This window comes from Haemorhous mexicanus, chromosome 18 (assembly GCF_027477595.1).
Source record: "Haemorhous mexicanus isolate bHaeMex1 chromosome 18, bHaeMex1.pri, whole genome shotgun sequence".
NCBI classification, from domain to species: Eukaryota; Metazoa; Chordata; class Aves; order Passeriformes; family Fringillidae; genus Haemorhous; species Haemorhous mexicanus.
The window spans coordinates 14,073,509-14,099,786 of record NC_082358.1 but is presented as its reverse complement, the minus strand read 5'-3'; the positions used below and the strand labels follow the sequence as shown (position 1 = coordinate 14,099,786).

Below are 26,278 nucleotides of genomic sequence, written 5' to 3'. Positions count from 1 at the left end.
AAAGCAAAAAGAAAAATATGAAAACAGCTAATTCAGCCTGGTAATGGTTAAATTCTGCCTTGCTGAGACCTGAACCTTTTCTGCTGTGTGTGGCATTTCACAGATTTCATGTTTTCTCGTCCCATCCCTTTGTGTCTCCTGTTTTATACTTTTATAGTTTGTTCTTTTGGCACTGAGGCCACCCCTGCTTTGTACCCAGCACGGGGACACCTTCCCCATGGCCTGGAGCTCCAAGGTGTCAGAGGGACACAGGTGATGAGAACATTGACCAGCATGGATTAATCCTCATGGATGAAAGAGATCCTGGACCCACACCAGGGATCCTGGGATCCCCTGGCACCTTGTGAGGTGCTGCCTGGGAGATGCTGGGTGGTCTCAGCTCCCATGTGCATCCATGAAAACTGCAGGCATTCAGCATCACTCAGGGTCAGATCCTGACTATTTTGTTGAGGCTTTTTTTGTTGTTATGGAGCCCCATGATGAGACACCATCTGTAATTTGTGGTCAGTGGGGATGCAGGAAGAAAAATGACAAATTAGAAGCACAAGATGCTGTAAGATGAATGAACTACCTGAGAAAGAATGTGTGTCAGCCTGCAATTTATGAGGATAAAGCATCAGAGCTGACAATCTATTATCAGACATCAGATGAAGCCTAAAATTTTGGATATAGATTTGAATAGCCCCAAACAGAGGCAGCAGATGGATTGGTAGGCTGATATTCAGTGATTTCATTTGGTCCCTCTTGAAAAAAAAAAACAAATAGGGATTTCTTTCAAACCATGGCTCTTGATTTAGTTTCAGATGTCAATCACTTGGCATCTTCAAAACTGTTTGGAACAAGTGTTTTGGTTCAGCTGCATCTCAGCATAATAATCCTTTCAGAAGTGTCTGCTCAGACACTGGATATGATTCCTGATATTCTGGTCCTGTCCTGCATCACCTGTACCCACCTGGATGAGGATTGTGTCCAGGTGGCTCCTCTGGAGGCTGAACAGCCCCAGCTCCCTCAGCCTTTCCTGGGCAGGGAGATGCTCCCACCCTTCAGCATCTTTGTCACTGGACCTGCTCCAGGAGCTCCAGGTCCCTCTTGTGCTGAGGAGCCCAGAAGTGGCCACAGCATTCCAAACTTCCCAGCCCTCTGCCTGGCTCAGCATGCAGCAGGGTGGGACTGACCCTTGGGAATTGCTGGGGGAGCTCCCAGAGTGTTTCACCACAGCTGCACACCAGAGGATTTGCTGGAAAAGATGAACACTTCCTCTCAGTCCTGCTCTCACCAGATGCTGTCACACTCAGGTGCAGCTGAATGGCCAATCCAACATTAATTTTTAAAGAAATGCCCAATCTGGGAAGCAGAAGGAAATTCTGCTGTTTTCTTTTATATATTCTCCTGCAATTACGAAAAAAAAAAAAAAAAAGACCCAAAACACCTGTCCAAGTCTGGCTAGGAAGGTTTTTGGCACCTCTGGGTTCTGCTGCCCATATTCTCCCTCTGCAGGCCCTGAGCACTCATCCGTGACTCAGAGATTTGCAACATAACCAATATGGAACAGGTGAATTATTTTCATGAGGATAATGAATGATATATTTGTCTTTGTAACACACCAGCTCTGCTGCTGATTTTTGTAACAAGTCTCTTTCCTAATACAAATATCCCCGAAGCGAGCGAGATGATTTCAGTAATTTGAGAATGGAATGTATTCCATGAAAGTTAATAATATGGTGCTTCCCAGAAGTAAGACAAATATGAAGACCTACAAACCAAATGATAGCACTTTTATTTTTATAGATGAAAAATCCCAGGAAAAGCTTCTTAAAATTACCAAAATGTATAAACAAATCCTTTGTAATAAAAGCAGTAATTTATGCTGCAATGAAATTTGTCACATAGTTTATTTTGAGTTATTTAAAAGGATTAATTTTGTAGATGCAGGCTGATAGAGCCACGGTGCTTCTCTGCAGGAATTGTGTTTTTTCCAGAAGTGGATCCAAACCACAGTGGAAGTGGGAGCAAGGAACCTGTCCTTACTCCAGCTGTCCCTGCTTGTAGTGGCAGTCACAAGCCATGCAAAGTAGGTGGTCAAATGCATGCAAAATTCTGCTTGGGCAGTATCAGAAGTAATAAATGTGGTAAGGCAGAATAAATATGCAAAATATAGTACTTTAACCTAATAACATGACCACTTGCAAGCTTTAGCATAACACTGAAAATCACTAATGGAGCCCTGTGCAGATTTGCACGATACAAGCAGTCAAGAATCATGCATAATGGAACAGTGCAACAGCTAACAGCAGATTCACACAAGATAATTTAAACTTGTTTGTATGGAAATGAAGAACTGATCTTTGAAGTGGTCCTTAATGAGATTCTGCTTGATCCTCTCTGTATCCGGAGAAAGGCTTCCGTTTTCCTCCTGCATCCGGCTCGTGGTGCTGGGGTGCACAAAAAGGACTCCTGTAAATTATGAATGCCAATTTGCATCTGCATTGTTAGGTGAGAACCCAGGGCTGCCACGGAGCCTTGCAGAATTGTTATTGAAAGCTCCCCGTGTTGGTAGTGCACCCCTGCACCATCAGTAACCCAGCTCAGGGTTCCTGGTGAGAGTGGTGGGCTCTCGAGCACACTTGATGCAAACAAATCCAAAGAGGTTGTAATAAAATTAAATTTTGGATTTAAAATACAGGAGAGGTTGTAGCAAGGTGGGAGTCGGGCTCAGCTCCCAGGGGACAGGGACAGGAGCAGAGGCAACGGCCTCAGGCTGGGCCAGGGGAGCTCTGGGTGGGCACAGCAGGGATTTCCCCATGGAAAGGGGGCCAGGGATTGGAACTGCCCAGGGAGGGTTGGAGTGCCCATCCTGGAGGTGGCACTCAGAGCTCTGGGCTGGGGATGAGGTGGGGATCAGGAACAGTTTGCATTGGATGATCCTGGAGCTCTTTTCCAACCTCAATGACTGTATCATTCTGTGATCTCACTTACACGTTCTACAGCAGAAGGAGTGCTAGGAATTTTGGTCCTTTTTGTCTTTTTTTATGGACTTTTGCCTTCCCACTCGCACACCTGGGCACTGCAGCATCCTGAACAGAACTGTGTTCATTGCCAAAGCTGCAACCCCCACTCCAAGAGGGCTGGAGGGCAGACACTGTGCTCATGTCTTGGAATATCTGAAAGCACACGAAGCTTCTGAGCAGACTCCCCCATAGCCCGTCAGGAAACACTGCTGAGTGATCAGCCTTCCCAACCCTCTGCGAGCTCTGAAAGCGTCCATCTGGCAAACGAGCCTTTGTTTGTGCTTTTGAAAGGCAGAGGGAAAACATTCCGTTGGTTTTTTCTATCTGTTTGTTTGTTTGCACAGCTCAGGAGATTAAGGACGACTTATTTAAAGTTAATGATTCTGTTCCCATGAGGGGAAAACACCTTTCTGTGAGCCACAGGTCCCCTCAGCTATTTTTGTCTCTGATGGGACATTTTTGCCTTCAAAGGAAGCAACCACTGTAAATACCTTCAGATGAGTGAGCCTCCCAACCTGCTGCTTGCTGACTCTCAGAATTCCATTTGAAAAGGCAAATTCTCTGTAAGGAACAGAGGGGAGGAGCAGGGTTTGTTGTGGTTCCGTTGGAGGGGTTCACATAAGGCCACGGCAAAGGAAGATGTTAAGTGACTCTAGAAAGGGCAGTGTGGAAATCTTCCTGCTTGTAAAAGCTGCACAAAACAGCACAGGACTTGCTCAGAGGCACAGGAATAGCTCCTGGACAATTTCCTGCTGCTGGGTCCATTCTTCAGCCAGGGTCACCCTGAAAGGCCTCCAGCTGCTCCAGTCCTTTCTCAGCTCTGTTTTCTGACCGTCCTTGAGGGCTGGTGTGGGGAGATTTAACAAATATCCCTCAGCTTAAAAGAGGTGTTTGATGGCTACACATATGAACTCATGAAAAAAACCTGCTGGAAAGAATAGATCCAAAGTTTGGTGTCCCATGTTTGCCTCACGTGCTTGTGTGGCAAGGGCTGTCCCAAGATTAGCTTAGTCCCATTTTCCAAGGTCATGAGAGAAACCTTCTTCTAATGCCATTTAACTCCTATTTTGGCTTTACAGGTAGCATAACAAAAAAGGTGTTTGCTGAAATTTTATTTTTCTTATATGCATTTTAAGTGTTTAATTATTTTAATTGTATAATCCTTGCAAAGTCAGTCAAAACAGCAGAAATTATTCAATCTGTTTAGGTTCTGGTGAGTCTGTCATCTTTCCATCCACTGTTTTCTCACTTTGGAAGCACTTTGGAAGGTTATGCTTTTCATCAGCTGTTTCTATGAGGCAGTTCCTTTTGGCCCTGCCACCTTTGCAGCTGGATCTGTCCTGTGCACACCCCATGCCAGCCATGGCCAGGGGCTGCAGGGCTCTCAGCCCTTTGGTGCAGCCCCAGCACCTCCTTGAGCAGTGGAAGGAGCTTCCAGGTGGGCAGAAATATTGGAGGCCTGAGAAGAAATGGAGGGGCTGTGCACATCTTTCTGTTGCTGTAAATGCCACCTGTGTTTTCTTTGCTTTCCTGAGGCCCATGAGGATCTCTCCTGCCTTGCTGTGCACAGAATTTACACACCCAGCTCTCACTACTGCCTAGGGGGATCCTCACAAGTTTTACAGCACCCATATAGATTTGACAACCTGCTGCATCTGATTAGTTATTGTGTTTACTCAATGCCCTGGGTTCTGAATGGACACCCAGGGCAGGCCCAGGCCTCAGAGGGAGATTTGGTGGCAGATTTGGCTTTTGGCTGCTGTCCTGAGCTAAATCACCCCACAGGCACTGCATTCCCCAGCCCCTCGTGGGAAGGAATGACAGCCCAGCCAGCCTTTCCTGTGCTTCTTCCCTGGCTCTGCTTTCTAAAGAATTCCACATCAAAAAACTTTCCCTCTGTCCCAGACCCACAGGTAAATTAATGGTGTGTTCAGCAGAAAGAATTATCCATTAATTTTTCTTCTGGATCTCCCTACATAAGCAGGAGGACTGAGAAGAAAATTGAGACGTCTGCTCTTCTCTTTTCTCAGGCTGAAGATGCTCGTGGCTCTGTCTCATTAAGGCTGGGAGGTGTTAATGGGAGGTGTTAATATGTAAATCTGGTCCTAGCAAGGCTGAGGAGCAGGCTGTGGAATTCCAGCCTGGTTCCATGCCTGCAGTGTGCCATCTCTGGCAGGACAAAAGAGGAGGCTGAGGAGGTCCCACACCCACCCCAGAGGTGTGGGAAGGGCCAAATTATGGTTTTAGTTACTTCTTCTCCCGGATTTGTAGAAAAGTGGGGTTTGTCCTCTTCTTCCAGGGAACAGGATGAGAGGGAATGACCTCAAGCTGTGCCAGGGAGGGTCAGGTTGGACATCAGGAGAAACTTCTCCATGCAAAGGGTGCTCAGGACTTGGCAGGGGCTGCCCAGGGGGGTTTGGAGTGCCCATCCCTGAGGTGTCCCAGGAAGGGCTGGAGGTGGCACTGAGTGCTCTGGGCTGGGGACAAGGTGGGGATTGGGAACAGGTTGGACTCGATGGGCTGGGATTTAGGAAGGAAATAATTTTCCATCCTAAATGACTGTGTGATTCCTATCTACTGAAGCATCCAAAATAATTTTCCATACCTGAAAACGCAGGACTGATCATTTCTGTGATTGTTCAAATAGGTTTGAAATAACCTTTAGAATCAAACTTGCAAAACCCTAGAAAATCTGAAGCAACCCTTGGGAAGTGCCCAAATAGGGGTATATCATAAAAACATTAAAAGTGACCAAGGGAGGAGGGAGATGTGAGCAGTCCCTGGCAGGGCTGGGGTTGTGTTCCTGGGCAGTGCCTGGCCTGGCAGGGCTGGGGCTGTGTCCCTGAGCAGTGTCTGGCAGGGCAGGGGCTGTGTCCCTGAGCAGAGCCTGGCAGGGCAGGGGCTGTGTCCCTGGGCAGTGCCTTGCCTGGCAGGGCAGGGCTGTGTCCCTGAGCAGTCCCTTGCCTGGCAGAGCTGGGGCTGTGTCCCTGGGCAGTCCCTTGCCTGGCAGGGCTGGGGCTGTGTCCCTGGCAGTGCCTGGCAGGGCAGGGCTGTGTCCCTGAGCAGTCCCTTGCCTGGCAGAGCTGGGGCTGTGTCCCTGGGCAGTCCCTTGCCTGGCAGGGCTGGGGCTGTGTCCCTGGGCAGTGCCTGGCAGGGCTGGGGCTGTGTCCCTGGGCAGTCCCTTGCCTGGCAGGGCTGGGGCTGTGTCCCTGGGCAGTGCCTGGCAGGGCTGGGGCTGTGTCCCTGGGCAGTCCCTTGCCTGGCAGGGCTGGCAGGAGCTGCTGCAGGTGCTGGGGTGGCTCAGTGGGCCAGGGGGGCTCTGGCAGCGCTCACAGCCCCCCAGAGCCCGGCTGGTTCAGGACCTGCACTGCCTGATCACTGGTACTCTTACAACAAATAAAACATTTTAATATGAGCAGTCACTGAATGTTTACTGTATCATATTGCTGGGAGCTGAATGTGTGCCAAATGCTATAACAGAAGGGAGCATATGAACTCCAGAATGATGACACTAATAAGGAAATTACAAAAGGCCCAACAAATGGCATTTGTGTTAAATCAATAATGCTCTGTTTGTTATTTTTTATTCTAATCTTTCTTCTAAAAAAAAAAAATTATCTTTCCAAACAGTTGGCAATTCCCATTCTTGTTCTTCTTCCTGAACATAATTAAAAACATGTTGTGGCGTCTACTTAAGACATCAACTTTCCCAAGCCTGTCTTGTCCACTGCGTTTTAAACAAAGACACTTGTTTTGGCATTGTGCCCTTAATTAATCATTTGAGACTTTATTGCTGTACAAAAAATGTCTTTGTTTAATGATTCATCACAAGCCCAGTTTCTGCAGAACTTAATCAACTACAGAACCAACTTTCTAATCAGCCTAAAGTAAAGGGGAAAAAAGGCCAAGATTGCTTGTGGTGTATTGTTTTGGTAAAGTAGCATTTGTTCAAGGCACACCAGTATTCTGGGCTGTGGTTAAAAACTGCAGAGATCAGACTGGTCACTTAAGCTGGCATTTCAGGGGAATCCTGTTATTTCTTGAAAAGCAGGATCCTTGCAGTCCTGGCCAGCAGCGCTGTGCAGTGCAGTGCTGGCACCAGGCAGCTTCTTGTGGAGAGGCACTCCAGGCTTTGAAGAGAAATTTGCAATGTAATGTTTGGTGTGACAGGAAAGCCATAGTGAACATGGCTGGATTTATGAAATGCAGAAGTTATTTTCCCACTGATTTTGCAGGTTTTCTGCCTCTTTTTCCCTCCTTTTTTTTTTCTTTTTTTTTTTTTTTGTTTGGTTTTGTTGCTTGTTTTTTGTTCCTTTAATCACATAACAGTCTCTAATTCTCATATGGCTACAACCAAACTTTTGTTCTAGCAGCAGATTTGTACAACAAATGAGTTTCCCATAGGACAATATAGGAGAATCTTAATTTTTCTGTCATTGTTTTGTTCTTCCTTTTGATTTGGAACAAAAAGATCACAGCTAAGGAGCTCAAGTCCCTAAATGACACAGAAGAACATCTGTGCTTTAGTGACCAGAAGCAGGGCCTGGCCCTCACAGCTCTTTGCAGGATCCATCCCTGCTCCAGCATGGATTTCCCAGCTGAAGCACACACAGATTTGAGCTGATAGCCTTTGGCTCCTGGTGCAATCCATCACGTGCAGCTGGGGTGCAGTTACATGACTGACATCTGACAGACACACATTTGATAGCTCCATTATTCCAGGCATGGGAGCCAAAGCTCCTCTGAATTTTACTTTGAGTTGTCAGAATTGCACCAAAGTGCCCCCAAGACCATCTCTTTTTTTTTTTTTCTTTATTTCTTTTCTTTTTTTTTTTTTTTTTTGAAATTAAGTTTTTCAGTATATTGGTAAAAATATACAATCCCCAATTCTCTAAGCAACTGCACACAGCTTGCACTGTGTCAAAACATGCCTATATTGAGTAAATATATTATTACTCTATGTTAATGTGTGTTATGTAACGGTCATCTATATTAATGTATTCTCCATGTAAGATAATAGCATTCATTTGCTGGAGTTTGTAGCTTCTGCTGCTCTCTACACTTGGATTTTTGCTGCAGAATTTCCTCTTCCAGGTCGGGCAAGAAGGTCTTTGATTCTATGGGCAGTGCCAGTCTGGGCTGCCATGAGTTGTGCCAGCCCATGCTGCCCTGCTCAGGGGAGGGTTTGGTTTCTGTGCTCATTGTCAAATCTGTGTCCAGAAAGTTTTAAGGCATAAATAATCTGTGCAGGGTCCCTGCAAGATAACAAAACAGCAAGACCCTTCTCTTTGTGATCATCTTTTGGGTCCAGGAGTCCCAAATCCCAGCCCGTGGCAGCCGCGGGAGCCCTGCTCCCCCCGAGGGCAGAACTGACCCTTCCTCCCAGCAGCAGGGACTCTGGCAGGGATCATTTCCAAGCTGAATGCTGCTCCTTTGCCTCTGCTGATGTGGATGGTGTAAGAGGTGACAGAGGGCAGGCACAGGGTCAGCCTGGCCTGCAGAGTGAGCCCCAGCAGAGCTCAGCTTGTGCAGCCTCAGCAGGGGCTGAGCCCTGATGGAAACGAGGTCCTTACAGTGCCAAAGGCTCATTCACCTTTGCAGCACTTCCTTGAGTTTTTGGCTGAGCACAGTGAGCAGGCAGAGCTTTATTCACACCAGCCTTGCTGGCTGCTGGCAGCAGTGGCCCGGTGGGATGGCAGCAGGTGGTGACTGCTCCCTCCAGGGAAGCCTCTTGGAACCACTGGACACATCCTCTGGCCAGATCACCAGGCTGCTTTTCTTTGCTACTTGGCAGCTGCAAAAACAAAACTCAGCTGTAAAAAATAAGAGTCTCTTGTCTATCTGGCAAAGCCTCTTTGGATTTGGATTTGGAGTGTGTGTGTGCCTAGGCAGGACCGAAGCAGGCTCGGTGAGCAGCGTGGTGTGGGCACGTTTGCCCCCACAGATATTCTCAGATGTTCCCAAGTGCTGGGTGCCTGGGTGAAGGGAAGGATGCTGGCAGTCAGGCTGTGCTCTCCAGCCCAAAACAAGGCACACTGGCTCTGTGCTGCACTGGCTTTGAGTGCAGAGCAGGAGCAGAGCCCTGGTGGGGAGTGTTGTGCTCTGGTCACTTGGCAATGCCCAGCTTTCCATCAACCATCTCAAACAGTTCTGTGTGCAAAAGTCACTTTTGGCAATTGTGAGGAGAGGAACTCAGCCTCTAAGAGATGGATTCTGATTTTTTTTTTCTCCCCATTAGGATGATTTAGGATTGTACAATAAGCATCACTGCATGGCTGCTGGATAATGCATATTATTAATTTGGCACATACTATTGCTCTATTTATGTAATATTTCCTACATTTTGTAGAGCTTTGTATTCAGAGGGCAACCATACAAATAACAGAGCCTCAGGTCTGCTCCTGCCACTTCATTTCTTCTTGGGCAGTAGGACAGTAGCTCAAGGAGCTCCTGAATCACAGGTTTCCTTGTGCTGTCTCCTCAGTCAGCCCATCAGCTGGTCCCTACTAGCATGGGGACAGCTAATAATTAAATCCTAACTCTTTGAAGCTAAACAAATGAGGACAAGTGGTATAATTAAAGCAGAGAGGGGCCTTTTTATCCTCCTTAGAAGTTGCCAAGTGGCCTGCACAGGTCTCTCTCTCTGTGCCCAAGTTTTTCATTTCAGCCACTTCACCTTGCAGGAAGGGACCTACTCCTCTGTTTCTCAGGGCCCAGGCACATTCTCCACTTGACAGAAATAGCTGAGAGGATCCACAGCATTATCTGGTGGGAAAAGTGTTAGGGGTTGAGGACTTGCACGTCTGGACCTTTTTATGAAAGTCCAGCATGTAAAGAGAGAGGAGAGTGAGAGTCCTACAGGGAAGAAGTTGGAAAATTGAAGTGATTAAGAAAATAAAAAGAAGTTTATCTGAGAGTAGAACTGCAGGCAGAAGAGTGACCCTGTGAGTGGAGTTCACTTGGGAAACAAGGAGCTGAACTTTGGTTTCCTCCTCCTTGTGTCCTTTACTCTGCACTAGCACCAGAGGATCAGTGCAGGGTTTATTCAGGGGGTTATTCAGGAGGCCAAGCCCGAGGACAGGGACAGGCCATGTCCCCAGTGCTGAATGGCAGCTGAGTGTGATCAGGTGCTGCTGGAGCTCCCCTGGCCTCCCACCCTCACCCAGCCTGTGCTTTGTGCAGGCTCTCTGCTGCACCCGTGGTGATGTGCACTAGGAAAGGTTGTTGCTAAGTGACATGACAACTGCAAAGTGCTTTTCAATTCCTCTTTCAGTTTGCTACTCCCACCCTCCACGCTCATCCCGATGGAGAGTTGGCTGCTGGAACATCCCCGTCTGGCAGCGAGCGCCGCGTGACAGAGCTCCAGCTCTCACTTCTCACTGAAGTGGTACCAAAGCTTCTGCTGCTGCCCCAGTGCTTCTAGGAGTTGGAAACTTGGGTTTGGCCAAAGATTGTTCCCATTTTAATTTGCTCATGTGTAAATCTGGGTGACTGAGAGTGCATCCTGGAAGGGGTTTGGTGGCACCTTGCCCACGCCATGTGGCAGCTGCTCTCAGCCCTTCCGAGCTGTGTCACTCAGCCCTGCAAACACAAAACACAACCCAGGACAAAGGTCTGACTTTGACAAAGCTGCTCTTGCTGCTTTTCCCTGCTGTGGGTAAGTGCCATGGGCTGGCAGGCACCAGGCTGTGCTATGGTGGAAGATCTCTGCTTCCAAAACCTGCTGGTAGCCCAAGACTTCATTGCTGAAGCCCTCCTCAGGTTATTTCATCTACTGGCTCCATGTAGGGAAGTAGGTTAATGACAACAAAAAACCCAACCAAACTTGAAACAAGCAGATTCTTTGAACTGTACCTCTTAGAGCAATCTTTCTGCTGCCTACATCTCCCTGCCTTGAGTGTCCTTGGCCAAACCCTCCCCTTTTGCTCTGTGCCAGTGCAGTGACTCTCAGGTTTGATGGGCCCTGTCAGGAGCCAGCAAACCAGTGAGAGGAGAACAGTAAATGGAATTACAGGGCCTGTGCATGTGCCTGTCCTGGGCCCTTCTCTGTTCCACACCTAAGTGAAGTCACCATTTCTTGCCATGCAGAATTTGTGAGTGAAAGACTGGAATGATACCTGAGCTGTCTCTTCTTTACCACATCAAAAAGGCCATAAAAGGCAAGTCAGTTTAAAAATCCTGCTGCTGAAGAAAGCCTTTGCACTGAAATAAATCCCAAGCATGATATTTCTTTTTTCAGTTTGGGAGGAGGGGAGCTGCTAGAAAAAAATGTGAGCTCAACTATTAGCTTTCCACTTGTAGAACTTCATATATCACTAAATATATTGCCCGTAGAGGACAGAAGTTGTTAAGATGGAGAAGAATTTTGAAGATGGATGAATGACAAAGACAAATGAAGATTTTTATTTTAGCAGAAGTTTCCAAGTGCTGTCTCTGGGTTGGGAGGGTACTGTTAATAAAGTACACTTGACATATAACTGTTCAAGTTCCTGAGAAACAGCTTTGCTTTAAAGTTCGGTGGAGGATCAAAAAGAGTGAATTCTCTGTTTTTCTCTATAAAAAAGAAAAAGAAAGCCCTGAAAAAGGATAGGTTTTTTTGGGAAACGGCATCTATGCCTTTTGTCTTTTCTTCTCTTTGTGGTCCAGAGACAGTGCGTTGACTGACTTCTTCAGAAAGGAGATCAGTGAAATTGTCAGTTGATTACTTCTCCTTGATTAGCATTTATAAGAGCCCTGTGATACATTATTTGCATTCCTATTTAGCCGTGATTTTTGTGGGGCAGCAATGATTAAACTTGTCACAGGGCCTGATTGACAGGGTCAGATCTTCACTTTCTACTCTTTTGAAATTAAAAACAAATGTGTCAGCTCCCTTCATGGGCCGCAGCGCTGTGAAGCTTGCTTGCCTTGTCATCGCAGATAGGTCAGGAATGTTTTAATTTTAGGGATGGATTCTGCTTGTCAAGCAGAGTGTGATGGCGTGTAGTTCTGGAGATGAGATGTGAAGGGTGTAAAACAAAGAATGGAAAGAACAAAGACAAAGACACTCACATTATTAGACAGATTTAATTAGTCTGAATGGATATTATGCTAGATGAAGCAGTGAGCTGTGAAATTAACCCTTGATTACGGATTGGCGGATGGTGCTCATAAAGGGAATCAAACCTTGGTGAATGGGAAAGAGGTGCTGTCCTACCCTCCCAGCCTCCATCCCCACGACCCCTTCCCGAGTCCAGGAGGGGGTGGAAAGCTCTGAAGGAGAAGCTGCTGTTGGTGGCATTTGGGAAGTTAGGGCAGTGTCTCCCTGTCTCCCGACTGCTGAGGCTGGCCTGCCCAAAGAGCTGCAAAAGCAGCAGGCTCCAGGGAGGGAGGCTTTTGCAGGAAGGATGGTGAGTAGTGACTCCCACCGAGTGCAGCCCTGCCCTGTGAGCAGTACAGAGCCCAGGTCCCCTCTGGAGACACACCCCCACCTCCCTTCCCACCACTGCCATGCAGGTTTGGTATTTCTGCTTGAAAACGTATTTTGCTATGATAAGCTGTGAGGTAAGGTGAAACTCCTCACCCCTAGGGGAGGATTCAGGCTGGCTGAATCAGAAAGGCTGGTCTGTCCCACCTCTAAAATCAATGCCACGATGTCCCAAAGATGAGGCAGTGTGGGGAGCAGGGCAGTGACAGTCCAGAGGGTGCTGGGTTTGAGCATCCAGGGCTCTGCAGAAGAGGCACTCCAGCCTTTTGTGTGCTTCTCATCAGCATTCCCAGAGCTCTGTATCAAGAACTCCTCTAATTAGCACCACTGCAAGGGAGGAAAACAAATAGAAAATACAGTGTTACCCTCTTGTTAGTTCCTTGTCATTTCTTCCAAGTTGTTCAGCTAATGGAGTAATCAGCCTTTCTGCTAAAAAAGAGGGGAAAAAAGCCAAAGGGCGTTGGGTGCACTGATCTGCCAATAGGTGTGAGGCCCCTGCTTCCCTCTGGCACATTTGGAAGGCTCAGTTTCAGTGCAGATTTGCATGCCAGAGACTGTGAGATTGAAAAGGAGTGAGACATGCAAACAAGTTGGGTCAAAGACTGCCTGGAAATGGTGGCTGGTAACTTCTGAACAGCAGACCCACCTCTAGTGGTGAGCCTCTGTGGGCACTGTGCTGCTCTGTGCTATCTCTCACACCATTTTTGTGTATCTGATAGCGAGCATTCTCATTTTTACTTAACATTTAGCAGCATTTAAGTAGTGTCTCTGCGTGGAGTGAAAAAACCCTTTGATTAAAGACCTACAGAAGATTAATGAAAGTCATTATCTTTATATGATAGCAGAGAGTTACTACCCACAGAATAAAAGGAATTTCTGCCTGCACATCTTTTCTGCCCTGGTTCCCCCATCTCTTTTCATACCCTGAAAGAGAAGAGGCAGCATGGGAAGGTGATGAGGGAATAGGACATGACACAAATCCCATTGAGAAGCCTACTGCTGAATCTCTGTTGGTGTTAGAACAAGTCACTGTGCCATTCTCCAGATGAAAATTATTATTTAAGGACAAAAGCCTAGTACTTATCATGAAACCTGAAGACACAGACTAGTTCTTAGGCAGAAAAGCCTTGTCATTGAACTGGTGTTTATGTGAGCAGTCACACATTAGTGTTGCTGCTTTCAGGGGCTTTTCATCAGAGCCTTTATTATTACAGACCTATTGAGCTGTTCCTCAGTTTCTGGGAATCAGCAGAACTCTCCTGAAATTAATGGTGCTACACAGTTTTAGATCAGCTGAGGATCTGGCTCTTAATTTCTGACTGTTGATAATTATTCAGCTGAACTCCTCCAGAACAGGCCAAACCTTCTGAGAAGGATCTGCCCTACAGGCCCAACACTGAGCCCTTGGTCTGTGTCTCCTCAGTCCCCAGCCTGGAAAACCAAGTGGGTGACAGATTAATTTAATTAAACAGTTCCCAGGTAATAATTTGACTCAGTAGTTTTTGCAATCTCTGCTGGGTTTCCTGGAGCAGGGCAGGTGTGGGCTCAGGGATCTGGACAGGCTGCTGGCCCGTGTTGGTAAAAGAGAACTATACACATGAAATACTGGAACATAAATGCCAGTGAGAGGGAAATGTCTGTATCTTCTGTCTGTGTATTTACAGAAATGCAGGTGAGGTTTGGGTTTCTTTGTTTTGCCACTTGCCACAGCTGTCTCTCCTGTGGCTCCCACAGCCTCACCACGGCTGATCCTGTCACCGCGCTGCCCCTCCTGCTCACTGCAGAGAGACAGACTTCAGCTCCTGCATTCAGCTCCCATAAAAACCATCAGCAGGCAAAAAGGATCCAGAGGAGAGGTTTGGACAGAGCCATTCAGTGCACAGACTGTTGAGTAAATGCTCCAGACAGCCCTACAGCGTTGGAGGCACTCCTTCAGTGAGGAACAATGAGCACTCAGGGATGGAACACAATGCACATTGCCTGGGATGCTCCGTTTGCCATCCCCATCCTGCTGCTCCTGAGCAGTGCTGGGAGCACTGGCCCCATTTCCAGGAGTATTTCTGCCTCACTGCTGTGCCCTGAGCAGGAGGAACTCTGCTTCAACCTGGGAATTACCTCTGGTGTAAAACAGGAGCGAGCTCTTCCCCCGAATGTGAGCTCAAACTCACATTTCTGCCTCCCAAATGCAGCAAATATTTCCTAATTATCCGCGTGGGATCCTGGCTCACCTGAGGCTCAGGTTTGCAGCCCTGTTTCTCCTCCCTGCCTGGATTCCAAGAGCAGGAGCAGTGGTGCCCCCCGCCCTCCCTTTCTTTCTCCCACGGAATTGTTTCGGCGCTAGCTTGGTGTGTCAGCTTGTAAGTCTATAAAACAGTTTTCTACCAGCTGGAAATCCAACATGCTACATGAATACATAACAGTGCCTAACCAAGAAGGTTTGTAATTCAGTAATTAGCTGTAATTAATGAACACAAAGTGAAGACTCATTTACAGTTTAAATTATCACATTAGCTCCTGTCACCCTCTATGTACACAAAACAGCAGGAATTCAATTATTTTTATTCTTCAAAGCTAATTTAAAATTTAAGGAATGCCATTACATGAAATAATAGGTAGGAAATGTAATAGAAATCACTGAGAACAGTTGGCCATCCTTAGAATGGGAGGAAAAAAATGCTATCAGTGATGATTTGGAAATGTTATTTCGTCTGTGAGCAGATGAAGGATTGAAATCTACACTCTTTTCAGTGTATTTAAAAGGAAAACGAGTTCGGTGGTTGCTAAGTCTTTGTGCAGGAAGAGCATAATTGTGCATTGTGCATAATTGTAGAAGCAGTTGATACTGATAATGCTGTTGATAGCAACACGATGACAGCATGGAAATGCTCACACCATTATCTTTAATGGGGCTGAGCCGACTGCAGCAGCACCGAGCCCCTGGAATCCTCACCAATCTTACTTGGGAAACTTCAGCCTAGCAGGCCTTAACTAATTGTCACTTTGCAATCTGCCTCCAGTTCGTGTGTGTACGTGGGGCTGTGTAAAACACTTTCATTGTGCTTTTAAACCCACCACGATGCTGCTCTCTGCAGCTGCCACTGATTATTTTTTTCCCTCAAACAGTTCAATAGCGAGAGAATTCCAAACCCATCTGATGCCACAAGTCTGCATTCCAGCCCTTCTTCTTTTCCTTCCTTTTTTTTTGTTCTTTATTTCTTCTTCAGCTCTCTTTTCATTTTAAATAGGCCACTGGAAGCTCCGGCGTCTAATTTTTCATAGGTGATCGACTGCTGAGTTGTGGGTTTGTGTAGACAGAGGGAAGGTAGCGATAAGCCAAGAGAGAGGATTCTATTAGGGAAATGCAGCAGTAACTAATGAATCCTGCCAGTAATTGGGAAGGTGTAAGCCTCTGTAATATCCTAATGATAGTCATCCGTTGTGTGCATCCCCCGGCAGCGGCAGCGATCCCTCATCGGCTCCGTGATCTCAGACACTTAGCCATGCAAATCTTCCTGACAGGACTCTATGTCTTTGTCTCCCTAATTGGACAGTATAGAGTTGTTTATGGATATTGCAGACATTTAGACCTCAGTTGGAGGTTGTTCAAAAATCGTTAGCAAAGTTGCCTTAACAGCATTGTCAAATATTTATTCCCCTGTTTCAATATCTGTTTTTAACCCAGGCATGGTTGGAGAGAGAATTAACATTTTGAAGATAGAGCGTCTCCTTCCAGCCTCTGGTTGAGATTTTTATTAAGCCATTTTCTTGCAGAAAGAGAGAACAATAACAACAACAAAAATAATCTACCAAAAGTCCTCATTTCTTAAGGGTAAAACGTGAGATTGTAGGGCAAATGTGCTGATTTTTAATACCATTTCCATGGGGAAATATTAGGAATGCTGACAAAGGCAGTTCCACTCATAAAAATTACAGGAAGCTTATGGGGCAAAAATTCCAGTTTCGTGTAAGCCAAAATAAATGGAGAATATTCCCATTCACTACACCACTTCAAGTGAGTGCAGATTCAGGGCCTGGCTCAGATATATTAGGAAAAACATGGTTTTTAACTTGGTCAAGAGTTGAGGGGTTTAATTCTTGTCTCTAATCATCTCTTGGTAGAGTAGGTGAAAAGTAAGATATAATAAATACATCCAGTGCTGTGCTTTACCAAAAGGAATTTTTTTTTCTCCTAAAAATTTGATACTGGGGGGATTTCACATTTTTGTGCATACCACATTTCAGGTGGAGGGTTTGGGGTTTTCTGAGCACAAGGCAAAGTCTTACAGGCACCTCCAGCAGGAGGAAATCTGAGTTTGGGAGAGCAGGCTGGGGATCAGAGGCAGAGGCCGGAGCAGCCCCAAATATTGGAATTTGTGAGGGAGATCAGCTGGATCAGGCAGCTGAATTTACAATCCCTGGCTCATGGGCCATTTTCCTCAGATTCTCCACAAATCAAGGGGATTGTTTGCCTCAATGAAAGCAATCAGATCCCTCCTTTTTGTAACTACTAAATTAAAGCTACAAAGAGTTAACTCCATATGGACTTCCACTGCCATCTTGTCTCCCAAGGCTGCTTATTCTAAACTGCAGATATTTTATAAATATTAGATAGAAATATATATAAAACCAGAAAAAATATATGCAAGAATTTGCCTAAAATAATCATTTGGCTTTTTTTTTTTTTTTTTTTGAGCCAAGTCTTTACACAAATAGAGGGTGTGAAAGCTTCTGTTCATGGGAATATTTCTAGGAACAATTTCTGAAAGTATTAATTTGCGCCTGTCTGGCAACTATCTTGAAAGCTGTTTGTAGTTTTGGAAATTATTCAGCCAGGGAGCAGTAGAAATGACACATTATATCGTTGATTAATGTAGTAAAAAGCAAATTACTGAAGGGGGAATAATCAAAGCCATAGTTGCAGCAAATAGTTCCCTTATCTGATTTCTCTCGGGTTAGCCCAAAGTTTTAGGTACTTCCCACAATCAGACCCAAAAGATAAAGAAAGAAATTAAAGGAGAACTATTTGTAAAACAAGGGAAGGAATAGAATTATTTTTTTTTCTTTTTGTGAAAAATTTCTGCATATTTGTTACAGTTCTTTAAGTAAGCTCCCATTTTTTCAGTTTTTAGGTCTTTTTATACAAAATTCTCTGTTCCCCTAAAGCACTACTGACACCATCTGTAAGCCCATCAGCTTTTCAGGCCTCTCCCTAAACTGCTGAGGAAAAAGTTGTGACTGCAGAAAAAATTCCATCCAGTGAAGGTCAGAGAAGGCAGAGAACTGCCTGGTTACAGAGCTGAATGCATGGAATCCTGCAATCATTTTGGTTGGAAAAGCCTCCTCAGAGCTTGGAGTGCCACCATTCCCTGTCACTGCCATGGCCACCATGTCCCCAGGTGCCACATGCCCATGGCTATTAAATCCCTGCAGGGATGGGGATTGCAGCCCTGCCAGAGCTGAGCAACCCTTTGGGGAAGAAATCTTTCCTAATATCCAACCTAAACCTGCCCTGGTGCAGCCTGAGGCCGTTCCCCTTGTCCTTTCACATGCTCCTTCCCCAGCTCCTGACCCATCCAAGCTCAGGATTTGCCATCCTGAGCTCACTGGAGGGACAGGGGCTGTAGCAAGGTTGTCCCAGGTCTCAGATATCCCTTTTTCTGAAGTGAATCCCTGTTTTCCCGGATTTGATGGACCCCTGGCTGCAGGGAACATCCCAGGCTCATCCCATTAGAGCCACTCAACCTCTGAGGTCACCAGATTTCCCTCCCACTGCTCCAAGGTGGGCCAGCAGGACCAGGATCAGCCTCTCTTTTCCCTGTGGAAGCCACCCTAAGGCAAACAGGCTCTGGATGTGCTTGCTAGAACCTTCTTCTCCAGAAAATGAATGTATGGGCATTTAGGGTATTTCTAGAGACACTCAGGTATATATATTTAAAACCCCAGCTTTACAAACTTATGTTGGTGCAGCAGCCCGTGGCACTGAATACAAGCTGCTGTGCAAAGCAATTGCCAAATGTTTACATAAACACATAAATAAGACAAATAAATTCATTTTCATTATTCATATTTTCTTCTCTTTCTTCTCCTTTTTATTTATGCCTTAGACAATGGCTCCTGTAAATATTCTGATTAAAAAAACACCTGCAGTGGACAGAAAGTTGATCAAAAAGCCCTGATAGAGAGCAATTCATGTTTCTTCTTTACAATCACTAACGAATCTTAACTTGAACCATGTTATGTTCCCAAGTGAGTGATAAGCAATGATTTATTATGAAGTGTCAGGAAATCAGAATGCCATACAGTGAGACATGAGCTAGTGGAAAATGTGTTCCCTGTTTCCCAGCCTCATTACTCAAAGATGCAGTGTCCCTTTCTCCAAGTCTAATTTACCTGGCTTTCCAAGGCACTCTGAGAGCTCAGGAAACGGCTCCAGGAGGGAAATGCCTGATCCAGGCTGTGCCTCCGCCTTCCAGCACCGCCCAAGAATGCCAAGTGACCGGGGAAAAGGGGCTGGAAATGCAGAGCTCTGGCTGTTCCAAACCCTTCCAGCCCTAATGATGCTCCCCCCAAAGCAATCACTCAGGATTACAGCATCCTTTGCCTCATCAGTGCTGTCAGCGCCTGAAGAGGAAATAAAACAGGCGGCGCTGAGGAGACAAACGGATAAGTTTTCTTTATGTGTTAGAGTTTCTTCTGCTCTCTAATGATTCCCTTCTCCCCATGATCCTAATTCAAGTAACTGGCATGTGATATATTTTGGAGACAAATCAGCAGCAGAAGAGCATGTGCAGCTCTGGCACCACGGAGCCCGTGATTTACTCGCAGCTCGCGCCCGTTCGCGTTTTAAGGTGGGAATTTGTGTTTTAAGAGCTTCCTCACAAAGAAAGGAGAAAGCAGCAGATCCCACACTAATTCACAGGAGCAGCCTCCACTCCTACCCACTGATGCTCTCTGCAAAAAGGAACCCAAACAGGCAGAGCCTTAAAAATGTAACATTTTTCTGGATGCCTCTTTAAAGGCCCCAGTCCCGGAAGCGTTTGGGCTCAGTCAGATGTGGATGGGGGAAGGTGCATTTCCCTGAGTTGGTTCTGCTCTGCAGCAGCAGATGTGGAAATGGGAGCCTTCCCAGGGAGGCTTGGCTTGGATGGTCTGGGCACACCATGGAGCAGTCAGGGGCACTGACATCTGAGATGATGAGCAACGTCATCATGAGCATTAAAAATAATCAATGAGCAAAAATAATCATGGACAGTAAAAATAATGTTGGAAAGGCAAAGCAAAGCCTTTATTTACACAATATTTTAAAATCATGTTTAAATAATTTTTAAAATATTTAAAATATAAAATAATAATTTAAAATATTTTTTAAATAATCTTATTATCCAAAAGCATGGATTTGATCACAGCAGATTGGTTAAAAAGCCACCAACGGTAGCATTTTCTATTTCAAAACATGATTCCCTTCTACTGTGATAAAATGGGAGAGAAGGCCAACAAGTTAAACTGAACAGGATATACTTAAGAACAAGGAATTTATGTCCTGCAAATTCTTTCACATGAAATAAAAGAATCTCATATCTAAGCATGTTACAACTAGTTCAGTCTGTCTTAAGGCAATGGTAGCTGTTGTTTTTCCTTGCAGAAAACGTGGAAATCATCAGAAAAAAATTAACCAGAACTCATCCTTGTCTGAAAGGCTGAGAGACTCACGAATTTCAAAAATCTTTTTTTTTCCCCTCTATAGAAAGGCTTTATAGAGAATCTTTGTGAAGTACAAACCAGAGAGTGGTTGTCTCCCAGCCCTGACAATGTCTGCTGTTCCAGACGAGACGGTGTGTGATGTACCATCCTGAAATATTGTCAGCAAGCCTGCAAATATGAAGGCATTTTCATAGCAAGACAGGGATGAAAGGGAAGAGCTTTGGGTTTGCTTTTTTGTTTTGCTTTGTTTCTTAGTCCTAATAAAACCTACCGGTGTGCTCTTAACTTCTCCCCTCCCGTTTTGTTCCGAGGAGAAAGGGAACATCATTCTCCTGTGAAAGTGTTCTGGAGAGAGGGAGGAGGTAGAAATTCCCTGCTGGAGGGGTTTGCTGTAGCCAGGACAAGGTTTGTGTGATATTTAAGGAACTCAGAGTGCAGAGACAAATCAGCATCTCCCCACTGTCAAGCGGCCTTTGCTGCCTCTCAGTGAGTTGAGATATTTCAGTGGCATAGCTCAGAGGTGGGGTTGAGGAAAAACCCACCCACAGCAGCCTTTGGTTTGGTGATTTAGAAATTCTCTTCAGGGTTTAAAAAATGTGGGGTTTAATCTCAGGGGGAATTACACTCCAATGAGCACAGGGAGGCAATTGTGGATTATGCAACAGTGGAGTGAATTCTTGCAGATAATTCAGCCTTTTTAAGCACCCAAATGAACTGAGGGAGGCACCTTTGGGTGACCCACGAGTTCCTCCTGACCTCCATCCCCATACACCTGGGCCTGGAGCACCCAGCCCTTGGCCAGATGGTTGGCCCAGAATTGCTTTGTCTTATGTGCTGTAAATTCACGTTTTGCAAGGTGTGTTCCAAGAGCTGTTCCTCGGCTGGGATCCTTACAGGTGGCACTTTAAAATGTAGCCAGCACCCAATCCTACAGAACCTGCTTGTCACAGAAAATGGCACAGTTTTCATGTGACCTGTAATGACAGTTGCTAGTTGAAAAGAAACCAGAAATTCAGCTTTATCTTCCACACTTTGGTTGCAGCTGCCATCAACTAAATCTCTCTCCAAGGGCAGATGGTGCCCTGTACAATGAACAATTTAATCTTTAGGAAACTTTGCCAAAAAATCTACTTTTTTTCCCCCCTCCAAGAATAGGCTGTCAATAACATGTGCTCCTAAATACATTGTGATTTGATGGCTATACTTTATTTATAGGAAGAAATAGAAGTTAAATGTTCCCTGGTTTTTCTTTTTTTTCCTCTTTCCAAGTCTGTGATTCTTCCAGACACACCTGGGGGACCAGGTGAATGTCACACCTTGGTGCTCTATGCCACTGTGTCACCTCAGGGGTGAAATCCTGGCCCCTCTCTACACAGGTGGCACAAATCCCCCTCTTTCCAGCAGCCCAGGATTCCACTGGGTCTCTCTGGAGCCACGGGGAGCTGCAGCCCCAGTTTTGTGCCTGACTCACCACAGCTTCTCTGGGCCACCTGTGGCAGCACCTCCCCACCCTCACAGGGAAGAATGTTTTCCCAATATCCAATCTAAACCTCCTCTCTGGCAGCTGGAAGCCATTCCCCCTTGTCCTGTCACTCCAGACCTTTGGAAATGGTCTCTTCCCATCTTTCTGTTTGGCTCCCTTCAGGACTGAGCTCCTTGTCCCTCCTGCCCCATTGCTGAATCAGCTCCCTGCAAAGCTCCAAACAAAGGGGAAAAAGCACCATCCCAGGCAAGGTCTAAATTCTTCCCCCTGGGTTTTACAGCAAGGAGTGCTGTGTTCAGGCAGACACACCCAGAAGGAGCTGAGTTAGAGCCCACACTCCCTTCCTCTTGCCCCACACCCTCACAAGCTCAGATCTGAAATGATTTCCACACTGCCCTCTCGGTGTGGCTGCTGGTGAATGAACAGACTGGTGGCTTCTGCAGGGACACGAGTGGCTCAGGGACCTGCTGGTGACATTGGTGGGCTGTGGGACCCTTCATGTGCAGGACGTGAGGGATTGTCCCTGCTGGCATCACGTGGAGCCTCTGCCTGCCTTTGGGTGGGTGCTGCACCCCCAGCAAGGTGAGAACTGAAAGATTTGCTTTTCGTGAGGGTTATTCCTACCTCTCCCAAATGTTTTCCCATCCTATCAGAGTGTGTTTGCTGAAGCAAATATGTTCTGTTTATTTATTTAATGTGCTGTTAAATGACCTTCTGGAAAGCTATTCCTGCCACGAGGCTTTAAAATGGATGGGCAGGCAGAACTCCAGGGAGCATGCTCCTCCCAATCAGGATGAATCATTCCAGTAGTTACTGTTTGGATTGATATAATTTTAGTTATAATTATGGGTAACGAGAAGGCGTTTAGAGCCTGTAACATTGTAATTCATGGTGAGAGGAGTCCTAAATGAAATAAAATATATCCAGATTTGCTGTTTCCCCCTTTCTAGGTACTGTGCACGTGGCGTGGTTCTTTAAGGCACAGATTTTGTGCTGCTGCAAAAATCTAGCAAAAGTAGGTCAGAAATGACATCTAGAGATAACATGTTTGGTAACCACAAAGGGCCTGTCTGTGTCTTTCTATGTGGCCTTTAAAGAGTCCTGCAATTTATTGTGATAGGTACAGCTGCAGCCTGGAAAAGTTTGGATCCATAGGCTCCCATGGACTGTGGTGGGTGGATCACAGAGGAATATTGTCATTTTTGTTATCCCATTGCATAAATAGGAGCTGGTAAAATGATATTAGCAAAGATATGGAAATACTGAGAAGACATTATAAATACATGAAGCTGCTGTCATCTGCCTGGCTCTGGAGTTCCATCCCACCTCTGCCTGGGACACTGAGGAGGTGGCAGAACCCAAAAATCAAATGGTGGCAGCAATCCCCAAAAAAAGGACTTCAGATGCTGGAAGGGCCTCACAGCACCTTCCAGGATCTGAGGGAGCCTGCAGGGAGGCTGGGAGGGATCTTCAGCAGGAACTGGAGAGACAGGACAAGGGACAATGGCTTCAAACTGAAATGGGGGACATTTAGGTGAGATGTCAGGAAGGAATCCCTCCCTGGGAGGGTGGGCAGGCGCTGGCACAGGTGCCCAGAGCAGCTGTGGATCCCTGGCAGTGCCCAAGGCCAGGCTGGATGGGGTTTGGAGCAGCCTGGGGCAGTGGAAGGTGTGGAAGGGTGGAACAAGATGGGCTTTAAGGTCTCTCCAACCCAAACCATTCCGGGATTCCATGACTTGAGAACCCCATGGTGGGCAGCCCCCAGGAGGCTGCATGGCTCCGTTGGTGTGGCCTTTGGCCGTGGGGAAAAGGGGACACTGGAGGGACCAGAGAAGCCCTGGGGTGTGGCAGGAGAGCTGGGCACTGCTGTGTGAGCTGGGAGCCCAGCTCAGCTGAGCCCAGCTCAGCTCTGGGAGCTGCAGGAGCCCAGCCCAGCCCGGCAGTGCCGCTGTCACCGCCGGGGCCTGGCGTGCCACGAGCTGCTGACACACACTTGACAGTTGTCTGGGGCTGCAGACGTGTTTGAGAGCTCCCATCTCAGAGGTTTCACAGCTGTGTTTTTCTGGCAAGGCTGGGATGAGCAGAGGGAAGCTGTGCCATGGACAAGGAGAGGGAAGGAGGCTGCGAGGAGGAATGCTGAGTCCTGACACATCCGCGTTAAAATAGATACGGCTTTTTACATCTGTTGATGGCTCGATAATTAGTGTTAAATAAAAGCAAAGCTTCAGTATCTGCAACTGATATTTCACATATGCTGTACAAGACACCAGTATAATGAACACCCTCAGCCACGTTTTCAGAACATGATTTAAATGGTGGAGTTTTCCTTATGGCACAGGGGGAGCTACATTTCAGCAAATGCCCAGGCAGCCCCAGACTCTGCCCATCACGAGCTGTTGGAATGTGCAGGCTGCTCTGCCCTGACTGCAGGTGACAAGCTCTCCACAAACTCCCTGAATCTCTTACAGACTTGATAATGAAATACATAAACTATGACCCTTATTGATCAGGGCTCACACTAATTAATTTCCCAAAGTCCTGTCCCAGCCTGCAGTGGTATCAATTAAAAAAAAAAACAACAAAACCCACAAGGATGGAGACTTCAGTTGGCCAAAGGACTTAGGGGTGAAGTACTTATCCTGTGGAAATCAATGCCGAGTCCCAACTGATTTGACTTGTGCACAGATGTTACCATCAGTCAAGTAGGTGGACGCTGAGCCTCAAAAGTTTATTTGTTGCCAGAAGAGTTTCTCATGGACCTTCCCTCTGACAAATGTGCCTCTGAAGTGCCTGCCCAGGACTAACAGCATCCTCAGTGTTGTTCTGTGGCAGGGAAGTGACCAGGGATATTGCTGATTCAAACGTCTCAGGGCCTTCCTCACAATGGCACAGAAAGAAAAGGAGGCAGGAGTTTGGCTTTTCATTTTTCCAATCCAAGCTTTTATAAATATTTCCCACTGGCAGGGAACCAGAGCTCTGCAGTAACTCCAAGACTCCTTCCCAGATTTAGCACTTTCAGTGACACTCATTTGGCTTAATTATCCTAATTGGATGTTCTGGAGGCAGGGCTGACCAAGTGAAGAGTCACCACTCCTGCTCTCAGCTGGGTCCCCAGTGTCCCTCACCACAGCCACAGTGCCTGTGTCCCACCTCTGTGAGGGAGGCAGATGCTGCAGGGCCTGGTATGATCCGAGGCAGGACTCAGCTGGGATGTCACAGGGAGTTTTCCATCCTGGAAACCTCTGGGAAGGGTAAAGCCCAGTGCCTCTTCCATGCCCAGTCTCCCTTGGATCATTTGCAGAGGTGATCCCACAGTGAGAATTTGGCTGCAGCGTCGCTGTGTGTCAGCCCCAAGCCCTACAACAGCAACACTTCTGGATTTCTTTAAGATTTGAGCAGGGTGTAAACTGGCACAGCTCTGCCCTTTTGCAGTAAAAAATAATAGCTTTGCTAAGTGAGAATTGCTCTGGAATGTTACCTCTGAAACCTAAAGGCAACATCTTAAAGTGTCAACATGGATTGCTTTTAATATCTTTTAAGTGGGAATAATGATCCAAGGTATTCACCACAATTTCAGACTGACTTCCATGCATCCTCAGTTGCCAAAAGTCTCCACGTTCAGCTGCCAAACCTCCTCTTCCCTTCCAACAGTTTCTCCACAGCAGGTCTGGGTTGCCAATGCAAAACTCAGCATCACTGTGAAAACTGAAAAGGTGAAGATATTGTAAACCAAACCAAATTATAAACTAACTAGCATGAAGTCAATGGACTTTTTTGTTTTCATATGGAATTTTTGGAAAAGCTGAGTTTATTTTACTTTAAATAAAGCTGCTACTGAATTTCCAGTTGATTTAGCCAGAACACAGAGAACACACTGCAGGATTTGAGTTGTGTTTGCTGAAATAGCCATGGCCTTGAACAGATAATATATTTTTCAGTAACATATTTCTTTGCCCACTGCAGCTCTTTTTTTCCTCTGTGCTTTCTCCAGATTGACTTTCACTCTACTTATTGCCTGCCTCATTTCTCACCCTGTTTTTCCAGTTGGTTTTTTTCTACTGCTTTCCTCAGTATCTTTCTCCCTGGATATAAGCAAAGCAGAACCCAACTTTGGGCTGAACTTTTAAACCCACATCTTGAAATTAAATAAAACAAGCCCCTTCTGTCTCTGTGTAGCAGTAGCTTCACAACTTGAGTCACTTAGCACTTTTAGCAGCTGCAGGATGGAAAAGGTCCATTGGAAGGTGGATTTTAATGCTGGGGAGGTGCCACAACAAGTAGAAATAATGCAGGAATAGCGGGGTAATAGACTCTGTGTGGGTACTGAGATGTCCAGCTCTCCATGAGGATTTTCGAGCATGTTCTTGGCAGGCTGCAGGCAGGAGCTCCAAGATTTGGAAGCAGAGTAAGGGGCTCAGTGACCAGGCAGAGCCTCAGCACCAGCTGGAGTGGTTCCCTGCATGGCTGTGGAACCAGGGCTCCAGCCCTGGCTCGCTGTGAGCCTGTGGGTGCACAGAACAAAGCAGAGCTCCCTGCAGACATTTCCATGGCTGGCAGTGCCTGCTCAGAGGTGTGGCTGCGAGCAGACCGTGTAACTGTGGCTGTGTTGTTGTTGTTGTT

At 46.3% G+C, this 26,278-nt stretch overlaps 1 protein-coding gene across 3 annotated transcripts in view; it reads left to right on the top strand.

The window, feature by feature from the left end:
- The window catches only part of TSHZ2 (teashirt zinc finger homeobox 2), a 211,220-nt gene that overhangs the window by 175,908 nt on the left and 9,034 nt on the right, over positions 1-26,278 (top strand). The window lies entirely within an intron of this gene.